Consider the following 24,055-nt stretch of genomic DNA (forward strand, 5'->3'; position numbering starts at 1 on the left):
AGACAGCGTGCACAGTCACAGTATACTCCAGTCACACCCAGAGCTGCAGACAGCGTGCACAGTCACAGTATACTCCAGTCACACCCAGAGCTGCAGACAGCGTGCACATAGTCACAGTATACTCCAGTCACACCCAGAGCTGCAGACAGCGTGCACATAGTCACAGTATACTCCAGTCACACCCAGAGCTGCAGACAGCGTGCACATAGTCACAGTATACTCCAGTCACACCCAGAGCTGCAGAGAGCGTGCACATAGTCACAGTATACTCCAGTCACACCCAGAGCTGCAGACAGTGTGCACATAGTCACAGTATACTCCAATCACACCCAGAGCTGCAGAGAGCGTGTACATAGTCACAGTATACTCCAGTCACACCCAGAGCTGCAGACAGCGTGCACATAGTCACAGTATACTCCAGTCACACCCAGAGCTGCAGAGAGCGTGCACATAGTCACAGTATACTCCAGTCACACCCAGAGCTGCAGAGAGCGTGCACATAGTCACAGTATACTCCAGTCACACCCAGAGCTGCAGACAGCGTGCACATAGTCACAGTATACTCCAGTCACACCCAGAGCTGCAGACAGTGCACATAGTCACCGTATACTCCAGTCACACCCAGAGCTGCAGACAGCGTGCACACAGTCACAGTATACTCCAGTCACACCCAGAGCTGCAGACAGCGTGCACATAGTCACAGTATACTCCAGTCACACCCAGAGCTGCAGACAGTGTACATAGTCACAGTATACTACAGTCACACCCAGAGCTGCAGACAGTGTGCACAGTCACAGTATACTCCAGTCACACCCAGAGCTGCAGACAGCGTGCACATAGTCACAGTATACTCCAGTCACACCCAGAGCTGCAGACAGCGTGCACATAGTCACAGTATACTACAGTCACACCCAGAGCTGCAGACAGCGTGCACAGTCACAGTATACTCCAGTCACACCCAGAGCTGCAGAGAGCGTGCACATAGTCACAGTATACTCCAGTCACACCCAGAGCTGCAGAGAGCGTGCACATAGTCACAGTATACTCCAGTCACACCCAGAGCTGCAGAGAGCGTGCACATAGTCACAGTATACTCCAGTCACACCCAGAGCTGCAGAGAGCGTGCATAGTCACAGTATACTCCAGTCACACCCAGAGCTGCAGACAGCGTGCACATAGTCACAGTATACTCCAGTCACACCCAGAGCTGCAGACAGCGTGCACATAGTCACAGTATACTCCAGTCACACCCAGAGCTGCAGACCGTGTGCACAGTCACAGTATACTCCAGTCACACCCAGAGCTGCAGAGAGCGTGCACATAGTCACAGTATACTCCAGTCACACCCAGAGCTGCAGACAGCGTGCATAGTCACAGTATACTCCAGTCACACCCAGAGCTGCAGAGAGCGTGCACTGTCACAGTATACTCCAGTCACACCCAGAGCTGCAGACAGCGTGCACATAGTCACAGTATACTCCAGTCACACCCAGAGCTGCAGAGAGCGTGCACATAGTCACAGTATACTCCAGTCACACCCAGAGCTGCACAGAGCGTGCACATAGTCACAGTATACTCCAGTCACACCCAGAGCTGCAGAGAGCGTGCACATAGTCACAGTATACTCCAGTCACACCCAGAGCTGCAGACAGCGTGCACAGTCACAGTATACTCCAGTCACACCCAGAGCTGCAGACAGCATGCACAGTCACAGTATACTCCAGTCACACCCAGAGCTGCAGACAGCGTGCACATAGTCACAGTATACTCCAGTCACACCCAGAGCTGCAGAGAGCGTGCACATAGTCACAGTATACTCCAGTCACACCCAGAGCTGCAGAGAGCGTGCACATAGTCACAGTATACTCCAGTCACACCCAGAGCTGCAGAGAGCGTGCACAGTCACAGTATACTCCAGTCACACCCAGAGCTGCAGACAGCGTGCACATAGTCACAGTATACTCCAGTCACACCCAGAGCTGCAGACAGCGTGCACATAGTCACAGTATACTCCAGTCACACCCAGAGCTGCAGAGAGCGTGCACATAGTCACAGTATACTCCAGTCACACCCAGAGCTGCAGACAGCGTGCACACAGTCACAGTATACTCCAGTCACACCCAGAGCTGCAGACAGTGTGCATAGTCACAGTATACTCCAGTCACACCCAGAGCTGCAGACAGTGTGCACATAGTCACAGTATACTCCAGTCACACCTAAAGCTGCAGACAGCGTGCACATAGTCACAGTATACTCCAGTCACACCCAGAGCTGCAGACAGCATGCACATAGTCACAATATACTCCAGTCACACCCAGAGCTGCAGACAGCGTGTACATAGTCACAGTATACTACAGTCACACCTAAAGCTGCAGACAGCGTGCACATAGTCACAGTATACTCCAGTCACACCTAAAGCTGCAGACAGCGTGCACAGTCACAGTATACTCCAGTCACACCCAGAGCTGCAGACAGCGTGCACATAGTCACAGTATACTCCAGTCACACCCAGAGCTGCAGACAGCGTGCACATAGTCACAGTATACTCCAGTCACACCCAGAGCTGCAGACAGCGTGCATAGTCACAGTATACTCCAGTCACACCCAGAGCTGCAGACAGCGTGCACATAGTCACAGTATACTCCAGTCACACCCAGAGCTGCAGACAGCGTGCACATAGTCACAGTATACTCCAGTCACACCCAGAGCTGCAGACAGCGTGCATAGTCACAGTATACTCCAGTCACACCCAGAGCTGCAGACAGCGTGCACATAGTCACAGTATACTCCAGTCACACCCAGAGCTGCAGACAGCGTGCACATAGTCACAGTATACTCCAGTCACACCCAGAGCTGCAGACAGCGTGCATAGTCACAGTATACTCCAGTCACACCCAGAGCTGCAGACAGCGTGCACATAGTCACAGTATACTCCAGTCACACCCAGAGCTGCAGACAGCGTGCACATAGTCACAGTATACTCCAGTCACACCCAGAGCTGCAGACAGCGTGCATAGTCACAGTATACTCCAGTCACACCCAGAGCTGCAGACAGCGTGCACATAGTCACAGTATACTCCAGTCACACCCAGAGCTGCACAGAGCGTGCACATAGTCACAGTATACTCCAGTCACACCCAGAGCTGCAGACAGTGTACATAGTCACAGTATACTCCAGTCACACCCAGAGCTGCAGACAGCGTGCATAGTCACAGTATACTCCAGTCACACCCAGAGCTGCAGACAGCGTGCACATAGTCACAGTATACTCCAGTCACACCCAGAGCTGCACAGAGCGTGCACATAGTCACAGTATACTCCAGTCACACCCAGAGCTGCAGTCACTATTCTAATGACTGGAATTGGGCTTCGGCTTCTATATAACATTACCTCGGTATAATACAACATTTCATGACTTTCTAATATTCCTGATGTTTCTATTCTATATTTCTCAGATCTCCGCTTGATGTCAGTGACTGAGAACATTCTAGTGACCCTGTATATAGCGAGTCCTGTATAGTGAGTGCTGTATATAGCGAGTCCTGTATATAGCGACTCCTGTATAGTGAGTCCTGAGTCCTGTATATAGCGAGTCCTGTATATAGTGAGACCTGTATATAGTGAGACCTGTATATAGTCAGTCCTGTATATAGTGAGACCTGTATATAGTCAGTCCTGTATATAGTGAGACCTGTATATAGCCAGTCCTGTATATAGCCAGTCCTGTATATAGCCAGTCCTGTATATAGTCAGTCCTGTATATAGTGAGACCTGTATATAGTCAGTCCTGTATATAGTCAGTCCTGTATATAGTGAGACCTGTATATAGTCAGTCCTGTATATAGTGAGACCTGTATATAGTCAGTCCTGTATATAGTCAGTCCTGTATATAGGGAGTCCTGTATATAGCCAGTCCTGTATATAGCCAGTCCTGTATATAGTCAGTCCTGTATATAGCCAGTCCTGTATATAGTCAGTCCTGTATATAGCGAGTCCTGCATGTAGTCAGTCCTGTATATAGCCAGTCCTGTATATAGCCAGTCCTGTATATAGCCAGTCCTGTATATAGCCAGTCCTGTATATAGCCAGTCCTGTATATAGTCAGTCCTGTATATAGTCAGTCCTGTATATAGTCAGTCCTGTATATAGCCAGTCCTGTATATAGCCAGTCCTGTATATAGTCAGTCCTGTATACAGTCAGTCCTGTATATAGCGAGTCCTGCATATAGTCAGTCCTGTAGTCAGTCCTGTATATAGTCAGTCCTGTATATAGTCAGTCCTGTATATAGCCAGTCCTGTATATAGCCAGTCCTGCTCTTGATGAGAAGACCAGACCATGGCAGCCAGTCTAGACAATGCTCTGTGAGCTCCGCTGCCCGGACTCCACACTGATACATTGTAACAAACTCATACATAGCTAGTCCTGCTCTCAGCGGAGACAATTGTATCAAAGCGAGTGCTCACCCTGTGACACGATTGCCACCGGGTCCCCCAAGGATAAGGAAGATGGCGGACTGAAACTCCCCCTTGTGAATGGAGCACCAGTGCTATTGCGTGACCGGCTCTCTATTCACTTCTATGGGGCTGTGGGGACATCGGTCACAAGGAGGCCATATAGTGTCCATAATAGGACAACCCCTTTAAGGACGGGGAAGGTTCCAACTCTATGGGAGTCGTCAAGAAGATTAGAGCCAGCGGTAAGTATTGAACACTTGCGTTTACCTCGTAGGTTATGAAGGCCCTTGAAGATTTTGTGACCAACACTCCCCCCTCGCCCTTGACTGTTCCCCTATGGTATCATGGTGGGGGATGTGATCAGCCACTTTTATAAAGGGTTTTTTGTAAGACGACATACAGGGTCCAACCATCAGTGAGTCTCACGTATGTACAAGGCCTCGCTCCTGTAAGAGAATCTTGTGCTGATCTCACAGGATACAAAGGTGAAGAAAAGCCACAAGACATCGCTGCGAGGAAACCCCCGACCCACATACTGGGCTCTCCCTCTCTAAGGATCCGATGCGCGTTCTTCTGAGATAACAACAAGCTCATTCTCAGCCAGATGTTGTTTCAGGCTCCAGTCTGTCATTATAAGGAGACGCCCGAATAAAGTTTCTCATAGTACGAAGAATCTGTAAGTGCGAGTCTTTCCTCGTCGCCCGTCTATACGGAATCCCTCAGGTATCTCTTCTAGTAACAGGGCCGGGTACAAATCCAAACATGGCATCCGATTTTTTTGTGGCCTGAACTTTCCTCCAAAATCTCCTTCGTACCCTACAATTCCACAGACAATGCAGTGAATCCGCTTCTGGGGCTCCAGTCTATAAGTGATCCGCTCTTGTCCTCGTCCCCATCAGGGCCCGTCCGGTTACAATTTACATTGCGTTTCCCTCGGCTGTCCGACCCCGGGCTGGACCTAAATCCTCCTCACGTTGGGAAACTCTTTGTGGATAAAATCTCAAGTCCAGATTTGGTGATAGATGAGACTACTCGAGGGACTCGGGTCCTTCCCCCCTCAGAAAAGTTCATGTGCTGTGGGTTCATCTGTAACCATAAGATCTGTCCCCCAAATCTGGAAACATTGGGTCTCCTGCATAGTAGGGCCCTGGTCTATACCACTTACTAAATGGGGAAGACCCCTCCTCCCTTCCTGGAAATTTGGATTGTTAATTCCTTGGAACCTCTTCATGCTCTTAAGTTGTCTTACTTTCACTTCCTTCAGGAAGAGATACAACGGGCGTATGATAAAAATGACTTGTTACCCAAAAACTGCTGAGCCATAGTGTACCCCGAGGAGCCCCTCTAGGATATTGAGCTGCCAGGCTATGATATTCCATGTCCATACGCCCAAATATCTGAAGGCGCTTTCCACCAGGACCGCCCATGTGTTGGGGTAGATCACGCGGATGTCTCCCAATTTTAATAGTCAACCACAAACCCCAACGCTTTATGAAACCCGCGTGCGGTTTGGTGGTGACCTGGATGACAGATAGACTACAGGGGTCAGGTTAGGTCAGTGCTCCTCGGATCAGCTGGTGAATAATATTGGTGCACCCCAGGATAGCTTCTTACCCCCGTTCCTCTTTACATCCGACTCCAGGTCTTCTTTTCGGGTTGTTTTCCGATGACTCTGTAGTGTTCGGCTGCATCACAGATGGTGGTGATAAGGAGTACAGAGAGGGTTGAGCAGTTTTCCTCGTGGAGTTCTCCTTGTGGCTCTTGACCTTGGCTAGTAAGCATCTAGACATCGGGGACAAGACGTTGTGAGAGTCTTGTCCTAGAAATACTTAGGAATATTCATGGAGAACAGAGCGGCGTCTAAGTGCAGAGAGTTGTAGAAGGAGATGGCACCCGGAGACTGTTCTGTGCCATTCGCTCGCTGTCCTACGACCCGGACGAAATTCAGACTCATCCTAGGTCACCCGCTCCACCCTCTAGAGCAAACATGGGGCGTCAACAGAGTAAGCTCAGGGAGAGGATTGTCCAGCTGTGAAGCCCAAGAATCTAATTCATTCCAAATGTAGTATTGGTGGGTGGCGGGGGGAGTATTGGGGAGTATAATGATACCCTCCGAACCACATACTGACTTATCCCGGACTGTACCTGCGCCCTTCTATGTACTGACCAGTAGGGATCAATGAAGTATCTTATTGTATCCTGTCTAGACAATGCTCTGTGAGCGTCACACATCAGCAGTAGAGATGAGCGAGCGGGTCATGGTTTGGTTTGGTCAAACCTGAGATTTTTGTGGTTGGTTACTCACCTATCATGTCTTCTGGGAGTCCAGTCATCACCCAAGGGCTCTGGGGCCTCCTCTCTAATGTCGCGCACACCCTGGGGTCACATGGGAGGGATGGACATGACACTGGGGCAAAGTTTCATGACATCTGTGTGCACCACGTAACCCAGTCACCGGCCGGAGGATGGACACTGGATGCCCAGGAGAGGGGAGTACCAGTGTTTAGGATGTTCCTGCCTTCCCAGGACTCCGCCTGCTATACCTGGAGGTCTGTGGAAACCTCGGGGTATATTAATACAATTTACATCAGGAAAGTCTCACAGATATTTCCGAAACGAATCTTGGGAGTTTTGCCCATGACTAGCGGATCTCTCTGCTGATTTGCTACAATGTATCAGTCCGGAGTCCAAGCTCTGCAGCTGACCAAAAACAGAAAGTTCCCATAAGAAAAGACAGATAACAATGTATCAGTTTGGCGTTCAGGCCGTTTAGCTCACAGAGCATTGTCTAACAATGGTAACGAACCTCCAGCTGCGAGCAGGACTAGCGACGGACAGGGTCAATGCCTCTGAATGTCACCGAGAGGATTCTTATTCGCTGAGAACAAGCAGAGACATTAGAACGTCATATATGACATAAGCCAATGCAATTCTGAATGCAGCTCTGGGTGTGACTGGAGTATAAATCACAATCACACTTAGAGCGGTACGAGAGAAGTGACGCAATACGTTATACCGTGCACTCATGAACGCAGGATGCTTTAACCCCTTAGTGGCCACTTCCTGCACCGTTATGGCCTGGCATTCTACAGGTCGGAGTTCCTCGCAGGGTTAAGCTCTGTGGTTTACAGCGCCTCCCTCTGAAAGGAATGTGCAAAGAGGAAGAGGCCGAGTGTCAGAACATGTGAAGTTCTGGTTTCCGGGTGTCATCGCCCTGGATCTCCTTGTCAGGTCGTGAAGCCGCCAATTCTGGGGACATCCATGGTCACCAGCGAGTAATTGGAGGTAGTCTGAACTCCACCCTCTGTCTTAGCAGGTCCCCCTGACTTTACACTGCCGCTCTGCTCCCCTAAGACACATGATCAGTAAATCTATGGTAGCCACATTGACTAGTAGAGTCTGAGATCATCTGAAATCTATGTCCTATGTTATCGGGGCCTGAGCTGTTTCTGGGCCCGTCCTCCATGCTTTACACTGCAGTTTGGCTTGATAATGCTCCAGTATATCTGTAGGTCACTATGGCTGCCAAGTTCAGCTCCAGACAATGCAGACAGAGGGCGCTGTGATGTCTTCTCCTATACAGGTGAATACTACGCTAATAATACACTATATATACACCCGTACATAAGATCGGTATACACTATTGAACTCCACCGGGTACGGCCATTTAAAGTGCACCCGTCTTATATTGCAGACAGAAGGTGGCGCCACTGAGTAAAGAAGAACAACTTCCTTCCTGGATCCAGAGGACAAAGAACCTGAGCACGATCCAGGTGCATGCTGGGAGTTGTAGTGACAGGGCGGCCTAGGTCTGATATTTATTAATAACATGGGCACAGGATCCTGGAATTAGGCCAAGTGCTCCCGGCCCTACACGACTGCCAGGGGAATAGAAAGCCTCCTCTATATACCTGCAGCTGTCTCACACACTGGGAGTTTCATAACAAGTTACAGAACTGGAATATAATCCTTAAAGGGAGTGTCTATGTTTATACATAGGCTACAGTCTTAAGGGGCGCTTGCACTACCGTTGGTGACCAGCAGGGTCCATAGCCATTGTCCATTACAAGATTATACGGACATGAGCTGAACCGAACTGAATCCGACTTGCAGGACTTGTGCGTCCGTCTGAAAAAACGGATTCCTGATGGACGGCGAGTGTCTGTCGTATTTATAACATTAAAGTCTGTGGGCAACGGGCTTATAACGGACTGACAATGATAGCCATGGTAATGTGAACACTGCTTAACAACAGCACCGATCAGACATATAATATACAGATACTACAACGTGGCAATGTGCGGCATACTAACACCAAAAATACAGCCGATACTCTCAGGGGTCAATAACAAAATGAAATATTAGGAATTATTAACGGTCCTTCGTTATGGGAAGTTTCCTTGATGATAAAAAAATAAAATACATAAACAGATCCGGCCCTTTAAATCCACTACCTGGTACCTAGGACCTGCTGGAAGGATGAAAAATCCCAAAACTGACTCCAAGAACCAGAACTACAAGTCCTGACAGTGGTTTATATGTACACTCACTGACAAAAACATACCGCACCAAGACATATCCTGTACTGATCCAGAGCTACATCCTGTATTATACTCCAGAGCTGCGCTCACTATTCTGCTGGTGCAGTCACTGTGTACATACATTACATTACTTATCCTGTATTATACTCCAGAGCTGCGCTCACTATTCTGCTGGTGCAGTCACTGTGTACATACATTACATTACTTATCCTGTATTATACTCCAGAGCTGCGCTCACTATTCTGCTGGTGCAGTCACTGTGTACATACATTACATCACTTATCCTGTATTATACTCCAGAGCTGCGCTCACTATTCTGCTGGTACAGTCACTGTGTACATACAGTACATTACTTATCCTGTATTATACTCCAGAGCTGCGCTCACTATTCTGCTGGTGCAGTCACTGTGTACATACATTACATTACTTATCCTGTATTATACTCCAGAGCTGCGCTCACTATTCTGCTGGTGCAGTCACTGTGTACATACATTACATCACTTATCCTGTATTATACTCCAGAGCTGCGCTCACTATTCTGCTGGTGCAGTCACTGTGTACATACATTACATTACTTATCCTGTATTATTCTCCAGAGCTGCGCTCACTATTCTGCTGGTACAGTCACTGTGTACATACAGTACATTACTTATCCTGTATTATACTCCAGAGCTGCGCTCACTATTCTGCTGGTGCAGTCACTGTGTACATACATTACATTACTTATCCTGTATTATACTCCAGAGCTGCGCTCACTATTCTGCTGGTGCAGTCACTGTGTACATACATTACATCACTTATCCTGTATTATACTCCAGAGCTGCGCTCACTATTCTGCTGGTGCAGTCACTGTGTACATACATTACATTACTTATCCTGTATTATACTCCAGAGCTGCGCTCACTATTCTGCTGGTACAGTCACTGTGTACATACATTACATTACTTATCCTGTATTATACTCCAGAGCTGCGCTCACTATTCTGCTGGTACAGTCACTGTGTACATACATTACATTACTTATCCTGTATTATACTCCAGAGCTGCGCTCACTATTCTGCTGGTGCAGTCACTGTGTACATACATTACATTACTTATCCTGTATTATACTCCATAGCTGCGCTCACTATTCTGCTGGTACAGTCACTGTGTACATACATTACTTATCCTGTATTATACTCCAGAGCTGCGCTCACTATTCTGCTGGTACAGTCACTGTGTACATACATTACATTACTTATCCTGTATTATACTCCAGAGCTGCGCTCACTATTCTGCTGGTACAGTCACTGTGTACATACATTACATTACTTATCCTGTATTATACTCCAGAGCTGCGCTCACTATTCTGCTGGTACAGTCACTGTGTACATACATTACTTACCCTGTATTATACTCCAGAGCTGCGCTCACTATTCTGCTGGTACAGTCACTGTGTACATACATTACATTACTTATCCTGTATTATACTCCAGAGCTGCGCTCACTATTCTGCTGGTACAGTCACTGTGTACATACATTACATTACTTATCCTGTATTATACTCCAGAGCTGCGCTCACTATTCTGCTGGTACAGTCACTGTGTACATACATTACATTGCTTATCCTGTATTATACTCCAGAGCTGCGCTCACTATTCTGCTGGTGCAGTCACTGTGTACATACATTACATTACTTATCCTGTATTATACTCCAGAGCTGCGCTCACTATTCTGCTGGTACAGTCACTGTGTACATACATTACATTACTTATCCTGTATTATACTCCAGAGCTGCGCTCACTATTGCGCTGGTGCAGTCACTGTGTACAGACATTACATTACTTATCCTGTATTATACTCCAGAGCTGCGCTCACTATTGTGCTGGTGCAGTCACTGTGTACATACATTACATTACTTATCCTATATTATACTCCAGAGCTGCGCTCACTATTGTGCTGGTGCAGTCACTGCGTGCATACATTACTTATCCTGTATTATACTCCAGAGCTGCGCTCACTATTGTGTTGGTGCAGTCACTGTGTACATACATTACATTACTTATCCTGTATTATACTCCAGAGCTGCGCTCACTATTGTGTTGGTGCAGTCACTGTGTACATACATTACATTACTTATCCTGTATTATACTCCAGAGCTGCGCTCACCATTCTGCTGGTGCAGGCACTGTGTGCATACATTACATTACTTATCCTGTATTATACTCCAGAGCTGCGCTCACTATTGTGCTGGTGCAGTCACTGTGTACATACATTACATTACTTATCCTGTATTATACTCCAGAGCTGCGCTCACTATTGTGCTGGTGCAGTCACTGTGTACATACATTACATTACTTATCCTGTATTATACTCCAGAGCTGCGCTCACTATTCTGCTGGTGCAGTCACTGTGTACATACATTACATTACTTATCCTGTATTATACTCCAGAGCTGCGCTCACTATTCTGCTGGTACAGTCACTGTGTACATACATTACATTACTTACCCTGTATTATACTCCAGAGCTGCGCTCACTATTCTGCTGGTACAGTCACTGTGTACATACATTACATTACTTATCCTGTATTATACTCCAGAGCTGCGCTCACTATTCTGCTGGTACAGTCACTGTGTACATACATTACATTACTTACCCTGTATTATACTCCAGAGCTGCGCTCACTATTCTGCTGGTACAGTCACTGTGTACATACATTACATTACTTATCCTGTATTATACTCCAGAGCTGCGCTCACTATTCTGCTGGTGCAGTCACTATATACATACATTACATTACTTATCCTGTATTATACTCCAGAGCTGCGCTCACTATTCTGCTGGTACAGTCACTGTGTACATACATTACATTACTTATCCTGTATTATACTCCAGAGCTGCGCTCACTATTCTGCTGGTGCAGTCACTGTGTACATACATTACATTACTTATCCTGTATTATACTCCAGAGCTGCGCTCACTATTCTGCTGGTACAGTCACTGTGTACATACATTACATTACTTATCCTGTATTATACTCCAGAGCTGCGCTCACTATTGTGCTGGTGCAGTCACTGTGTGCATACATTACATTACTTATCCTGTATTATACTCCAGAGCTGCGCTCACTATTCTGCTGGTACAGTCACTGTGTACATACATTACATTACTTATCCTGTATTATACTCCAGAGCTGCGCTCACTATTCTGCTGGTACAGTCACTGTGTACATACATTACATTACTTACCCTGTATTATACTCCAGAGCTGCGCTCACTATTCTGCTGGTACAGTCACTGTGTACATACATTACATTACTTATCCTGTATTATACTCCAGAGCTGCGCTCACTATTCTGCTGGTGCAGTCACTATATACATACATTACATTACTTATCCTGTATTATACTCCAGAGCTGTGCTCACTATTCTGCTGGTGCAGTCACTGTGTACATACATTACATTACTTATCCTGTATTATACTCCAGAGCTGCGCTCACTATTCTGCTGGTGCAGTCACTGTGTACATACATTACATTACTTATCCTGTATTATACTCCAGAGCTGCGCTCACTATTCTGCTGGTACAGTCACTGTGTACATACATTACATTACTTATCCTGTATTATACTCCAGAGCTGCGCTCACTATTGTGCTGGTGCAGTCACTGTGTGCATACATTACATTACTTATCCTGTATTATACTCCAGAGCTGCGCTCACTATTGTGCTGGTGCAGTCACTGTGTACATACATTACATTACTTATCCTGTATTATACTCCAGAGCTGCGCTCACTATTCTGCTGGTACAGTCACTGTGTACATACATTACTTATCCTGTATTATACTCCAGAGCTGCGCTCACTATTCTGCTGGTACAGTCACTGTGTACATACATTACTTATCTTATCCTGTATTATACTCCAGAGCTGCGCTCACTATTGTGCTGGTGCAGTCACTGTGTACATACATTACTTATCCTGTATTATACTCCAGAGCTGCGCTCACTATTCTGCTGGTACAGTCACTGTGTACATACATTACATTACTTATCCTGTATTATACTCCAGAGCTGCGCTCACTATTGTGCTGGTGCAGTCACTGTGTGCATACATTACATTACTTATCCTGTATTATACTCCAGAGCTGCGCTCACTATTCTGCTGGTGCAGTCACTGTGTACATACATTACATTACTTATCCTGTATTATACTCCAGAGCTGCGCTCACTATTCTGCTGGTGCAGTCACTGTGTACATACATTACATTACTTATCCTGTATTATACTCCAGAGCTGCGCTCACTATTCTGCTGGTGCAGTCACTGTGTACATACATTACATTACTTATCCTGTATTATACTCCAGAGCTGCGCTCACTATTCTGCTGGTACAGTCACCGTGTACATACATTACATTACTTATCCTGTATTATACTCCAGAGCTGCGCTCACTATTCTGCTGGTACAGTCACTGTGCACATACATTACATTACTTATCCTGCATTATACCCCAGAGCTGCGCTCACTATTCTGCTGGTGCAGTCACTGTGTACATACATTACATTACTTATCCTGTATTATACTCCAGAGCTGCGCTCACTATTGTGCTGGTGCAGTCACTGTGTGCATACATTACTTATCTTATCCTGTATTATACTCCAGAGCTGCACTCACTATTCTGCTGGTGTAGTCACTGTGTACATACATTACATTACTTATCCTGTATTATACTCCAGAGCTGCGCTCACTATTCTGCTGGTACAGTCACTGTGTACATACATTACATTACTTATCCTGTATTATACTCCAGAGCTGCGCTCACTATTCTGCTGGTGCAGTCACTGTGTACATACGTTATAGCTCTGGAGTATAATACAGGATAAGTAATGTAATGTATGTACACAGTGACTGTACCAGCAGAATAGTGAGCGCTGCTCTGGAGTATAATACAGGATAAGTAATGTAATGTATGTACACAGTGACTGCACCAGCAGAATAGTGAGTGCAGCTCTGGAGTATAATACAGGATAAGTAATGTAATGTATGTACACAGTGACTGTACCAGCAGAATAGTGAGCGCTGCTCTGGAGTATAATACAGGATGTAACTCAGGGTCAGTACAGGTGCTGAAGTTTGAGGAGTTGCGGTGTAAGTCTCTCTGGTATATTCTGTGTATCTTTTCTCTATACAGCTCACGTTCTCCTCAGCTGACTTTGAACAATGATGTGAATTTCCATCTTTCTGAACACGACCTGGGGGGGTAAAAATTCCTTCTGCTGAGTGTAGACGACTGTTTACCATTATGTAGTTGGACTTGGGATATATGATCAGGATAAGAGACTTCACTGACACGAGGGCCGACCAGAGCGGTTCTTGGTTTATTCTCATACTTCGTACAGTCAGTGAACAGAAGACACTTGTAATGGATCTTAGCAGAGATAAATGCTTCTTTCTCCACTTGTCACTTTTCTCCCCTCTTTCCTTCCTAAATACTCATATCCATCTACAGTGAAGACAGGCTGCAACTGATAGAAGTCTATGGAGGGGAGAGGAGGAGCAGATGACAACACACTGACATTCTGCCGCAGCAGCCAACAGTAAGTTTTCTATCTCACCCCCAGTTTTATTTCCATCACTAGTGGCCGGTGCTGGCAGGAGAATTAGTACAAGACAGTACGCAGAGATCTTCAGCACAATGAAGAATTAACCCTTTCATTACATCAGCTCTTTAGGAGGCGGCTTCTAACGTGCTGCCATTTTGCAGCCGCACTCCAGAAGATCGCTCGGGGCCGCCAGCTTTATTCCTCTCTTTTAACCCCTTAGATGCCAGAGTGAACAGCGACCACGGCATCTAAAGGGTTTGACAGACACCACTGGTCTGATCACGGGTCCGCAATGCTTTACTTTGCTAGTTGGGGTCCCAAAAAAAAGACCCCCAGGTCTGTGTATTAGTCCATGTCCGAACCATAGGGTAAGGAGGCATTCACACTGCAGTGGAAAAACGTTACAGGTGGAAACATTTATTTAAAGGGGTGTCCAAGATTTGGCCAGAAAGGGGTAAAATAAAATAATAAATCGTGCTCCCCTGTCCCCGGCGCTCTGTTGTCCACCGAGCGAGTCTTCCCTGGATGCCAGAAGTCCTCAGTCTCTTCCGACTGCTGAAACCAACCCGGCAAGGGATCGGTAACACACACGAGTGACATCACCGATCCCTCTCCGGCAGTCACATGAGGCTGTGACGTCCGACATCAGAGCGCCGCGGACAGGCGGGTGCGCTCTAGTACTCTACTGCTACAATTCCAAGACAACCCCTTTAACCAAAACTCACTCGGCTCCACTGCACCGGGCGCCTGCACCCTAATAGTTGGCCTGTCCGAGTAATCCACAACAGGACCGGTGCCGAACAGCCCCAAGATTGGAAAAACCACAAATAGATTTATTTCACTAATAAATGAACAAATATATATATATATATAGTTTTTAGTGAATTGGTAACATCGCCATAGCAATGACGAATAAAATACACATAAACCTTCACTTCACTGAACCGTACACCGCGAAGAAAGGGAAAGGAAAAAAAAAATGGTGGAAACTGTTTCGGTTTTTTTTTTTACATCCCACAAAAATGGAAAAATCTGCAATTACATTTTTTTTTAAAAAAAAAATCTCGTTTTTCAATAATGTAAAAAAAAAAAAAAAAAAGACCTCTCTGGTCACAAAGGGTTAAAGTTAAATTGTTTATTTGATCAAAAACAGTGAAAAAAATTAAATTATTTTATTCCTCCCACCTAAACAATAATCTGTCATTCAAAGTAATAAAAAAACCAAGTCCGGCCACAAAAAAACAAACCGGCAACGGCGAAGAAAACATGAACTTGATAAGGTTACGGGTCTGGAAACGCGATGATAAAGGGTTAATGCAAGAAGTGACCGTCAGGTATGGGGGGACCCCGAATAAAGACGACCTGGGGAGGGGGTAAAGGTCAGAAGACCCCTTACAACTTTATTTATAAACTGTAAGCAGTGACACACTCAGTTCTGCTACATGTATGGGATACCAGGCGGTGTATGTACAGGGTGTATATATCTATATACTGTATATATAGGTACAGGGTGTATATATCTATATACTGTATATATAGGTACAGGGTGTATATATCTATATACTGTATATATAGGTACAGGGTGTATATATATCTATATACTGTATATATAGGTACAGGGTGTATATATATCTATATACTGTATATATAGGTACAGGGTGTATATATATCTATATACTGTATATATAGGTACAGGGTGTATATATATCTATATACTGTATATATAGGTACAGGGTGTATATATATCTATATACTGTATATATAGGTACAGGGTGTATATATATCTATATACTGTATATATAGGTACAGGGTGTATATATATCTATATACTGTATATATAGGTACAGGGTGTATATATATATCTATATACTGTATATATAGGTACAGGGTGTATATATCTATATACTGTATATATGGGTACAGGGTGTATATATATCTATATACTGTATATATGGGTACAGGGTGTATATATATCTATATACTGTATATATGGGTACAGGGTGTGTATATATATCTATATACTGTATATATAGGTACAGGGTGTATATATATCTATATACTGTATATATAGGTACAGGGTGTATATATATCTATATACTGTATATATAGGTACAGGGTGTATATATATCTATATACTGTATATATAGGTACAGGGTGTATATATATCTATATACTGTATATATAGGTACAGGGTGTATATATATCTATATACTGTATATATAGGTACAGGGTGTATATATATCTATATACTGTATATATAGGTACAGGGTGTATATATATCTATATACTGTATATATAGGTACAGGGTGTATATATATCTATATACTGTATATATAGGTACAGGGTGTATATATATCTATATACTGTATATATAGGTACAGGGTGTATATATATCTATATACTGTATATATAGGTACAGGGTGTATATATATCTATATACTGTATATATAGGTACAGGGTGTATATATATCTATATACTGTATATATAGGTACAGGGTGTATATATATCTATATACTGTATATATAGGTACAGGGTGTATATATATCTATATACTGTATATATAGGTACAGGGTGTATATATATCTATATACTGTATATATAGGTACAGGGTGTATATATATCTATATACTGTATATATAGGTACAGGGTGTATATATATCTATATACTGTATATATAGGTACAGGGTGTATATATATCTATATACTGTATATATAGGTACAGGGTGTATATATATCTATATACTGTATATATAGGTACAGGGTGTATATATATCTATATACTGTATATATAGGTACAGGGTGTATATATATCTATATACTGTATATATAGGTACAGGGTGTATATATATCTATATACTGTATATATAGGTACAGGGTGTATATATATCTATATACTGTATATATAGGTACAGGGTGTATATATATCTATATACTGTATATATAGGTACAGGGTGTATATATATCTATATACTGTATATATAGGTACAGGGTGTATATATATCTATATACTGTATATATAGGTACAGGGTGTATATATATCTATATACTGTATATATAGGTACAGGGTGTATATATATCTATATACTGTATATATAGGTACAGGGTGTATATATATCTATATACTGTATATATAGGTACAGGGTGTATATATATCTATATACTGTATATATAGGTACAGGGTGTATATATATCTATATACTGTATATATAGGTACAGGGTGTATATATATCTATATACTGTATATATAGGTACAGGGTGTATATATATCTATATACTGTATATATAGGTACAGGGTGTATATATATCTATATACTGTATATATAGGTACAGGGTGTATATATATCTATATACTGTATATATAGGTACAGGGTGTATATATATCTATATACTGTATATATAGGTACAGGGTGTATATATATCTATATACTGTATATATAGGTACAGGGTGTATATATATCTATATACTGTATATATAGGTACAGGGTGTATATATATCTATATACTGTATATATAGGTACAGGGTGTATATATATCTATATACTGTATATATAGGTACAGGGTGTATATATATCTATATACTGTATATATAGGTACAGGGTGTATATATATCTATATACTGTATATATAGGTACAGGGTGTATATATATCTATATACTGTATATATAGGTACAGGGTGTATATATATCTATATACTGTATATATAGGTACAGGGTGTATATATATCTATATACTGTATATATAGGTACAGGGTGTATATATATCTATATACTGTATATATAGGTACAGGGTGTATATATATCTATATACTGTATATATAGGTACAGGGTGTATATATATCTATATACTGTATATATAGGTACAGGGTGTATATATATCTATATACTGTATATATGGGTACAGGGTGTATATATATCTATATACTGTATATATGGGTACAGGGTGTATATATATCTATATACTGTATATATAGGTACAGGGTGTATATATATATCTATATACTGTATATATGGGTACAGGGTGTATATATATCTATATACTGTATATATAGGTACAGGGTGTATATATATCTATATACTGTATATATGGGTACAGGGTGTATATATATCTATATACTGTATATATAGGTACAGGGTGTATATATATCTATATACTGTATATATAGGTACAGGGTGTATATATATCTATATACTGTATATATAGGTACAGGGTGTATATATATATCTATATACTGTATATATGGGTACAGGGTGTATATATATCTATATACTGTATATATAGGTACAGGGTGTATATATATCTATATACTGTATATATGGGTACAGGGTGTATATATATCTATATACTGTATATATAGGTACAGGGTGTATATATATATATATCTATATACTGTATATATACTAGGGGATGATGATACACAGCACATAGCTATAGTCAGCCCCACATATTACATTATACAGCTTCCAGTCTGCACCTCTCCCCCCATACATGACACTGTCCTACAGGGCCCCGGTACTGTACAGCCGCTCTCCGTTACCTGCCGCTCCGGTCCCCGCGCTCTCTCCCCTGTGGTGCCGCGGTCACCTGTTACCATGCGCGCTCCCGCCGAGCAGTACGTGCGCGCGGCCGGAGACGTTACCCGAGAGAGAGAGAGAGAGTGTCTGTGAGCACAGCAACAGGCCCCGCCCGCCGTGCGGTGACGTCACGTGACTGACAGGCCGCAAGGTTACTGGAGAAGGGATGTGAGGCCGCTGCGCGGCTGTTGTCACGGTGACAGGGCCGTGTACAGGGTGAAAGGTCTGTAGAGGAATGTTATCACTGCCACTGCTTAGTATTACAGGGAGGTGAGGGCGGACACACAGTGCACATCCCCATAGGAATGGCTGGGCCTCATCTACACATCCCCATAGGAATGGCTGGGCCTCATCTACACATCCCCATAGGAATGGCTGGGCCTCATCTACACATCCCCATAGGAATGGCTGGGCCTCATCTACACATCCCCATAGGAATGGCTGGGCCTCATCTACACATCCCCATAGGAATGGCTGGGCCCCACGCTGAGCCTTAGACATGGGCTCCTGAAAACACCCCGGACTACATTCATATCAGTGTTTGTGGGGTTCACGGGCCCGCGGCCTCACTTACCGATCCCTAATCACAGCCTCCTCCACAGAAGGGGAAGCACAAACAGCTGTGAGCAGGAGCAGGCCCAGCCGCACCTCTAATGAGGCGAGGTGAGGCAACCGTCTTGGGTGGCGATGAGGAAGGGGCGGCAGCACGGGCAATTTTTTTTTATTTTTTTTACTCTTTTTTTCTCTATACTAACGCAGGGATGTAATGTTACCGCTGGCATCCCCAACCCCCCTGCTGTCTGAGGCGGACGATCAAAAGATGAACATCACCCCCCAACCCGGACTCTCTAATGAGGTGAGGCAACCACCTCGGGCGGCATTGTGGAGGGGGGGCGGCAGCACGGGCGATTTTTTTTTTCGTTTTTAACCTTTTTTTTCTCTATAGTAACGCAGGGATGTAATGTTACCGCTGGCATCCCCAACCCCACTACTGTCTAAGGGCTCATTCACACGTGGGCAAAGGGGCGGATTTTGACAGCAGATTTCGCTTCAAAATCCGCCCCTGTACAATGGTGATCTCTGCAGACCGCCGGGCTTCTTATTTCCGATAGCGGCAGGCTGCTGCTAGTGGAGAAAAGAAGCGACATGTCCTATCTTCAGGCGGAAGTTGCGGCGCGCTGGACCGCGGCTTCCGCCTAGTGGCAGCACCCTCCTATTTCGGCTCATTCATTTGAGCCGACATAGGAAGGGAAAGCCGCGACCTCGATATTCGCGGCAAGCGGGTTTTGACCAGAGAGAGACGCGGCTTGCCGCGTCTCTCTCTGTGTCAAAACCCATGCGTATGGGCAACGTGTGAACTAACCCTAAGGCGGACGATCAAAAGATCAACAACACCCCCCATCCCCGGACTCAATAACGGAGACACTTTTGTCAGGGCTCCTAGGACTTTATCTAGAAAACATAACATTGATGTGGTAGTGGCCATTTTACTGCATCTGAGACAAAACGCAGTTTTTTCGGTTTAGTTAAAAATTGAACTTTTTAGAATATTGGAGTCAAATCTGTCTTGTGAGGAATTGGTTTGCCCTCCTGCTATTTTTCATCACACACGTCTTCTGAGAGCCGTACATTTTTTGTTTCTCCATTGATGTACCCGAGTGATGTCTTGATTTTGCTGAGATCAGTCGTATTTTTAAATGGAACCATTAATAATGCAGTAAAAATACTTTTTTTTTTTTTTACATTTTACCAGTTTTGCACAAAAAAACCTATTTTTATAAAATATAAATATTGTTTTTGTATTCTAAGAGCCATAACTTAGTAATTCTTCAGCTGGGGGGGGGGGCTTGTTTTTTGCAGGACGAGCGGCTGTTTTCTTCTGTACTCTTTTGGGCTACATATAACTTTTTGATTCCTTTTTATTCCATTATTTGAGAGATGAAATTATCAAAAATATGAATATTTGTGTTGTTTTTTGTGTATTTTTCTAATGTTCAGTCTGCGGATGAAATCACATGTTTGTTTTTTAGTGCCGGTTGTTTCGGACACGGTGATACCAACTTGAACCAATGACCACTTGCTCTCAGGGCATTATACATGATAGGGCTGGGCCTAATAGACATCATCGATTTCTCTGATACACCAACCTTGTAAGAAAAGGTCTTGTGTTTGTCACGTATGAAGAAATCTCTTCTTATTTGCTACTAGCAGGACGGTGGACATCCCCTTCAATTAGGACTTTCAGGGTTTGGTTCCCTCGTTCATTAATAAGAATATCATTAGCTGCTTGATCAAGTGATATCAAGTGAGGTCAAAGGAAATCTCTAATTACAATCACTTCATTTATGCCAGATCACTTTTATTATGACATTCAAATAATAATAACCGGTTATGGAACTGGATATTCTACTTTCCCTGTGTATAACCTGTATATAGAAAACAATGGAACCGCACACTTATAAACAAGGAGTCTGGGTGCTAGCAGACAGAGAGTCCTGCGACTCAGGTACACTATAGATAAATGCTGCTGCACACCGTTTAACGTGAAAGAGTAAAAAATTTATTGACACATATACACCATGAATAAGCTTGTAAAGCATATAGTAAGCACTAGATCATTGTGGTAAACATATAACATTTCGGTCATTACAGACCTTCCTCAGATAAGATCTAGAGGATGGCAGAGTGCGCTGTGGAGTTTCCCTTGGAAATGATCTATATCCAAGTTTTTTACATCCTAGTATTTGTCAGTCAACACCAGAGAAAAATGGAACATATAAATGCGCAAAACCTAAATGTAAAAGCTGTCCATTTACATCTAATACAAATGAACTCAGCAGTTTTAAAACTGACTTTAGGGTTAAATTTAATTCAAGCATGAATTGTAATACGAAATTCATAGTATATTGCATTAAATGTTCCATTTGTGAAATAGATTATGTAGGAAGCACTACTCGCCCCCTTAAGGTGAGAATAGCGGAGCATATTAGGGATAGCAAAAAATTAGAATCTGATGGTATTTCTGGAGCTTCAAAGCATTTTTCTAGCATACATAATGGTTCAGTTGATAGTTTCTCCTTTTCGGGGATTGAAACAGTTAAAAATAACATCCGAGGAGGAAATAAGAAAAAAATCCTTTTAAAAAAGGAGGCGCTTTGGATTCTTCGATTTGGCTGCCGTCAACCGCACGGAATGAATGCCAAATCGGACTTAGCGTTTATTTTTTTATTTAACCACTTCCGGACCGCCCATAGACTATATACGTCCGGGAAGTGGTTGTCTAGTTCTGCCAGGACGTACCTGTACGTCCACCAGAACACAGCAGCTGCACGGAGATCGTGCAGCTGCTTTCACTAGGAGCTGGCTGTAACTTCAGCCAGAGCTCCTAGAGAGAAGACAGGGCAGATTTATTACCTCCCCTGCCTTCTCGATCGCTGTGTATACAGCACTCAATGAGCGCTGTATACACGGCTATGGACGCAGCCATAAATCAGCTGCCCTCTGACCCGGCGGACACGTGATCCACCGGGAGCAGTGTCCTGCCAGAGCTGCTGGGTCCTACAGGACTCAGATCAGCTCAGTAAGCTGTATATACAGCGTGCAGGATGCTGGATTCCTCCTGTATCTGGGGTTAAATGTACCAACCCCAGTTATAGGAGAAATCAGCCTCCAGTACAAAAAAATAAGTGATCAGATGTCCCCAAAGGTCTCTTATCACCTTATGGGGACACAATCTGGAAAAAATATAAAATAAAAATATAATAAAAAAGTTTTAAAAAAAATGTAAATAAAATAATAATAAAAAATAAATAAATAATACGCTAATAAAACGCCGTTATTAAAGGTTATAGCCCCGCCCCCGACAACACCATACAAAATAAAAATTACCGTAACGGAGAGGAAAAAGTTTTTCAGTGACACTTTGTGTTATTAAATTTAAAAAAATATATAAATTGAAAACCAGACACAATTTCCCTCCTATTTTGTTTATATTTTCCTGGATATAAAAAAAATTAAAACACATTTGAAAATAAAAATAATATAAAAATAAAGCCCTATGTGTCCCCGAAAAAAAGACGCAAAAATTAGTTGACTAAGACATACGAGAAAAATTTTACAGACCTCAAAACCGCACATACATAATAAACCTAAAATGTGTCTGGTCCTGGACCACAAATTGGCCGGTACTGAAGTGGTTAATATCAAAATTTAAGAAAGTTAGTTAATGGGGTTTTTCATCTATGTGGAAGTGTAATCTAATCCTAACCTACAATGGTCTAACGTAGTTCATACATTGCGTATTCTAGATGACATGAAGGTTAAGCACTTCTCGGGACAAAGAAAGAATTTCTTTGCAATTTATTTGTGCATTTCATCTTTTCTAGAGATAATAGGCACTTTTTACAGCACCTAAAGGGTAGTTTGTGATACTTTTGATAAGATGGAATTGTGTGCGCAGGTCTTTGCATAGAATTTACTTTGTGACATTACTCAACCCAGTAAGGAAAGTAATACTTATACCGAGGACCTGCAAGTTAATTACCTTGGGGTTACTTAGGTATAGGAAAGGTTTCTTGTTATTTATTGTTGAGAAGTACGGTGTAGAGATCTCTGTTTCTTGGAAATGTTCTTATTAGTCCTACAGGGGATGTACAAATGATTGTCTATTATGATAATTTTGTATGATATACATGAATTATTTGAAGGAAGGGACCTCTCTTTACTATGAATAAACTAAGTTTTATCAGGCAAGATATCTAACCTTAGGAGGAAAGGTGGTTGATATTCAGGTGAGGTTTATGCCGTAATTAAGAACCACCCAACTCATTACTTATGTGATCTTTAAAAGAACAACACTGCTAGCTTTTTGTAGGCTGTATTCGCTATGAATAAGGGATGTTGTGT

At 43.1% G+C, this 24,055-nt stretch overlaps 1 protein-coding gene across 1 annotated transcript in view; it reads right to left on the minus strand.

Moving 5' to 3' along the window:
* The window catches only part of LOC142194271 (beta-1,4-galactosyltransferase 3-like), a 39,764-nt gene extending 20,571 nt beyond the window's left edge, over positions 1–19,193 (minus strand). The window contains exon 1 of the mRNA XM_075263294.1: positions 19,114–19,193. The gene's annotated coding sequence lies outside the window, so the exon portion shown is untranslated. The remainder of the gene's footprint in view (positions 1–19,113) is intronic.
* Positions 19,194–24,055: the final 4,862 nt, after the last annotated feature.

Source organism: Leptodactylus fuscus, chromosome 2 (genome assembly GCF_031893055.1).
Source record: "Leptodactylus fuscus isolate aLepFus1 chromosome 2, aLepFus1.hap2, whole genome shotgun sequence".
NCBI classification, from domain to species: Eukaryota; Metazoa; Chordata; class Amphibia; order Anura; family Leptodactylidae; genus Leptodactylus; species Leptodactylus fuscus.